Genomic DNA, 6,000 nt, shown 5'->3' with positions numbered 1-6,000 from the left:
GAGGCTTGCTCTGGTTGCCTTAAGCGCTCTGACGTGGGTTATAATTCTGAACCTACAACACCGCAATAAATGGAATTGTAACAATGAACAAGGCAGTCTCTCTCTTATTTTCTGACGGAAACCAAAAGACTCTTCTTTTATATTGTTTACTAAAGAGCACCTAGAATACATTTTTCTGTAAATGTCAAAAAATTCTTTATCTAACCGAAGGGGAAATTTGTACACTCATTTACCTTTAAATATCTAACTAAACTAAATGAAATGAATCATTCATGCATAGCGGTGATTTTATTATTATTATTATTATTATTATTATTATTATTATTATTATTATCATTATTATTATTATTATTATTATCAACATCTCTAGAAATGGGAAATTTTTGAAAGATATCTAATACAAATGATCAAAGTAATGACGTCATCGTTCACTCATCGATGTCAACAGAACCTGTCGACATGACCTGGTGACCTTTTCCTTCAATGCTTCACGAGACCAACCAGTTCGCTGTGTGACCTCAGCCTATTCTTGTGAATGTACACCTATTACATCTCATTTGATGTGAGGAGAAAGGGGGGGGGGGTCAGATCATGTCGAAACGTCCCTCCTCCCAGACATAGATTATTTGTTGTGTGACAAAGTTAAGTGTGCGTCTGGAACACAGCTTTGAGTACTGGTACGTACACCGTCTTGCTACAGTGAAGTCACATTAGCCTGTAGTTAGGTTCACTAGCATCTGCTTACATGGATATCAAGGGCGGCCAGTTACCGAATTACGACTTATTTCTCCATTATCTTCACTGAAACCCGCAAGGTGAGTTTAATGTTAATCCTTTTGCCCAAATGATCACCGTTTCTTGGTGTGTATCCATTACATCACTTTCCTTTATACATATGGACAAAAGAATTCGATATATTCGTCATTTCAGATCAAATGTGCGTTTGATATTGCATGCTCGTCATTTTATAAATTACTTGAGAAATACCAAACATAATAAGACTTGCCCAAGTTCAGCATCTTAATTTCATATATATATATATATATATATATATATATATATATATATATATATATATATATATATATATATAATATTATCCCTGAGGATAGGGGAGAGAGAAATACTTCCCACGTATTCCCTGCATGTCGTAGAAGGCGACTAAATGGGGAGGGAGCGGGGGGGCCGGAAATCCTCCTCTCGTTATTTTTTTGGAGAAAAACTGGAGGAAGTGAAGTGTTTTAGATATCTGGGAGTGGATCTGGAAGCGGATGGAACCATGGAAGCGGAAGTGGATCATAGGGTGGGGGAGGGGGCGAAAATTCTGGGAGCCTTGAAGAATGTGTGGAAGTCGAGAACATTATCTCGGAAAGCAAAAATGGGTATGTTTGAAGGAATAGTGGTTCCAACAATGTTGTATGGTTGCGAGGCGTGGGCTATGGATAGAGTTGTGCGCAGGAGGATGGATGTGCTGGAAATGAGATGTTTGAGGACAATGTGTGGTGTGAGGTGGTTTGATCGAGTAAGTAACGTAAGGGTAAGAGAGATGTGTGGAAATAAAAAGAGCGTGGTTGAGAGCAGAAGAGGGTGTTTTGAAATGGTTTGGGCACATGGAGAGAATGAGTGAGGAAAGATTGACCAAGAGGATATATGTGTCGGAGGTGGAGGGAACGAGGAGAAGAGGGAGACGAAATTGGAGGTGGAAAGATGGAGTGAAAAAGATTTTGTGTGATCGGGGCCTGAACATGCAGGAGGGTGAAAGGAGGGCAAGGAATAGAGTGAATTGGAGCGATGTGGTATACCGGGGTTGACGCGCTGTCAGTGGATTGAATCAAGGCATGTGAAGCGTCTGGGGTAAACCATGGAAAGCTGTGTAGGTATGTATATTTGCGTGTGTGGACGTATGTATATACATGTGTATGGGGGTGGGTTGGGCCATTTCTTTCGTCTGTTTCCTTGCGCTACCTCGCAAACGCGGGAGACAGCGAAAAAAAAGAAAGAGAGAAAAAAAAAAAAAAATATATATATATATATATATATATATATATATATATATATATATATATATATATGTATGTATACGTTGAGATGTATAGGTATGTATATGTGCTGTGTGTGGACGTGTATGTATATACATGTGTTTGTGGGTGGGTTGGGCCATTTCTTTCGTCTGTTTCCTTGCGCTACCTCGCTAACGCGGGAGACAGCGACAAAGTATAATAAATAAATAAACAAATAAATGAATAATATATATATATATATATATATATATATATATATATATATATATATATATATATATAATTAAAACTGATGGTACTAATGAAATTCTGTATCTCAACCAGACATTCTGGGCGCCATGACATACAATATTCTAATGAACAAGTGCATGACTTCAGCAAGTCCGACTGCCAGAACTCAAATGACAAGATGTCTGTGTATTCATTACTCGTCTCTCAGCCGCGTCCAGCCCTGAGCTCTGGGAACACTTGCCCAAATCTAACGTGTCACAGTGAGAATTTAATGTTAAAGATGTCTTCACACATTTACGGAAGAAAAAAAAAATCTTTTACGGAAGCAGAATTTCTATTTGTGCTCCTGCTTTTGCCCTCTGTTGACTTTATATATGCTTTCCGTCGATGATGACAACCAGGCTTTGATCGTCTATGATCCAATCACTAAAAACTAGGCCGAAATAACGTACTGATAAATCTATATCAAGGAATCATTCCATCCAACCCACCCTGCTGTATCAACAAAGACACGTCACTAAGAACACAATTATGATCTACAAAACTTGGCTGTAGCTTAAAAAGATATAAGCTTATTGTGAATAAGACAAAGAATAGGCATACAGCGATGGCCATGCATGCCACGTCACAAAGGTGGATCACCTTCTTTGGCTTGAAGGCCGTCTAGCTGAGCTAGCCTTAGAATGGTGCACACTTTTACTTTTAATCTTAATTCTTAGTTATAAAGTTGATGTGATGCTTCGAACGGATATTTTCTCTGTTACATAGAGTAATGATGTACCGTCACTGCTACAATTGATAGCCAATTACCCAAATACAGTTAACAATGCTGATTGGACAGTTACCAAAACAGTCTTTAGAACATGCATCTCCAGTAAAATAGAACCACCCGAGCTTACTAGCTATATGACGTAACCCACAGCCTCACGGAGTTAGGATACAAGGCATCATCCATTTCACTTGATACATGATGGTTAAGGTATCTCCTTGACCTGTACTGCCGCCTTTCCATCCTTCACTATTCCTAATGGTATATTCACGTGTGACCATCACCTCAACGCTACCCCCACTACTTAACCTTGATCTGACGTGAAGTATTATTACATATTCATTTATATTTACCCACAGACCATTTGCTATGAAAAAGTCCAGATGTTACCCATGACCTTTCTAAAGGTTCTTGTTGCCCAAAATTAAACGACTTCAAGTAACAGGGAAATATAAACTCCATTTGGGTGAGAAACAAGCAGAAATAAGCAAAAATAGGCAACATATAACCAAAAAAGGCATCAATCATTTCACCTCAAAAATTAATCATACAGATATTATGCAATTACAAGACTATAAGTGAAATAAATGATAATTAATCAATATTTTTTTAACAAATATGGCTGAATCGTTTCAATTTCTCAGTTGAAAATTTTCTGCTTCTGAGAGAGGAAACACTGGAAAAAAGTTACATTTACAGTTTGCCTAACATCGTAACAATAATGATACCAACTTATCATATTCATACGTGTTTCTGTTCGAAGACACAGGAAACTTTTTTTTTTTTTTTTGTACATACTGAAAAATCATAAAAATTCTCCATAGTTCCACGCTGGCAACAACCCCTCCCACAGCATCTAGTTTCTTTCGTCACTAGAAATCAAGATAATTTTGTGATTTCATTCCTTATTATCTAGATAATTCCACGTCCACATTTTTTACCGTAACTTAGCCTCTCTCTCTCTCTCTCTCTCTCTCTCTCTCTCTCTCTCTCTGTTACAAAGAAAAACGGTCTACGAGTCTACTGGTGTTGCAGACTCTCACAACCCATTGCGGGGCGAGAGTCAAGCCACCTGTGGCTGACCAATCCAAGCGACCTTGATTCTGTGGCCAAGCGATGTAATTTAAAGCTAAAACTAAGATGATTAATAAGCACGTGAACACATGATGAACGGGTTGGTGATAATCACTCCTATCATACAACAATCTTACTAGTCCACTTTCTCACATTCAAATATATAATTACGAAATGTTTAATGAAAAAAAATAATCGTTTGGACGGCGAGGCTATCACTAGGTGAAGCCGTCCTCGCTACGCTGTTTGAGACCGTAAGATTAGCTCAAACTATATAAATCTTATAAAGTAATACCAGAATCATATTTCAAGCAAAGTATTGAGGTCGGACCATGTATGTACTATGGGAGGTTTAGTTAGGTTACCCAGACCTTAACAGATACTTAGTTGCCAAAACTGGTGAGCAAGGCCAGAAAGAACAGGTTTAAACTGGAATCAAAGATATGAAAATAAAGAACCCACCCGCGTGAAGACGCCTATTTTATGTGTTTAACGTACGTTTGCAGAATTTAGTCGATCGCCGCTGCATCTAACATCGTACAGAGATACGTACATACCATACACTGTATTATTGTCTCGTTTGTAAGAAATAATGTCCACAGGGCTTCACCCACAATAGCCGATTATTCGTCTGTGCAGAAAGCCTTGAGATAAGAAATAAAAAAAAGACTAATACAATAATGCCAAGCCCTCTGTATAAAGTTCACTTCGATACTCATCATTGTGCAGATTGATTAGCAGAAACCACCTGAAGCTTGCTGACTCCTTGTCGCTCCCCCCCCCCCCTCTCTCTCTCTCTCTCTCTCTCTCTCTCTCTCTCTCTCTCTCTCTCTCTCTCTCTCTCATACGCACATTTATGTTAACTCCTACAGTAGAGTAAGAGACAAGAACGTCACGTCTACCATGCAAACACAACTCCGATCCTACCGCGCAAAAAGGGTGCAAACCCTCATTCTGACGTATCTTGATATTCGTACAGCGAAAAGCATTAAGGAATGTCAGGTGTTGAATCAATGAATATCATTGCTTGAATGTACGCCACGCAGTGTTTACCCAACATCCTCAAGGTCGTCAACTGGTTCTATCCATGTTGATGTCACCAGAATTATACAGTTTCTCCAGTATAATAGTCGTTCAACACTAAATAGCCAAGTCACTAATACATGACCAACCTGGCTACATGTATATTATACGCAGCCACCATTATATGACCACACTGTCACCAGTACACAACCCACACCATCACCAGTATATAACCTACAACTTCACCAGTATATAACCTATAACATCACCAATGTATAACCCAGAGCGTCATCAGTATATGTCCACACTGTCACCAGTCTCGCCCACACTATCAACCGTATATCGTCCACGCTATCAACAGTATATCGTCCACAACGACACAACTATACTGCCTAAACTGTAACAAGTACACAGCCCACCATGCCAGCAGGATTCTGTCCACATTGTCACCAATACTTCAATCATATTTCGCCCAACAATGGGGCCCAACGCTGAGAATATAAGTGATTCGAATGTTCATCCATGAAGTTAATTTTGTTAATTAAAAAATACATACATCTATAAGAGTAGCCATATATATATATATATATATATATATATATATATATATATATATATATATATATATATATATATTTTTTTTTTTTTTTTTCATACTATTCGCCATTTCCCGCGATAGCGAGGTAGCGTTAAGAACAGAGGACTGGGCCTTTGAGGGAATATCCTCACCTGGCCCTCTTCTCTGTTCCTTCTTTTGGAAAATCAAAAAAAAAAAAAAAAAGAGAGGGGAGGATTTCCAGCCCCCCGCTCCCTACCCTTTTAGTCGCCTTCTACGACACGCAGGGAATACGTGGGAAGTATTCTTTCTCCCCTATCCCCAGG

The sequence above is a fragment of the Panulirus ornatus genome, chromosome 66 (assembly GCF_036320965.1).
Source record: "Panulirus ornatus isolate Po-2019 chromosome 66, ASM3632096v1, whole genome shotgun sequence".
In the NCBI taxonomy this organism is placed as follows: domain Eukaryota; kingdom Metazoa; phylum Arthropoda; class Malacostraca; order Decapoda; family Palinuridae; genus Panulirus; species Panulirus ornatus.
This window is presented reverse-complemented; position numbering follows the sequence as displayed.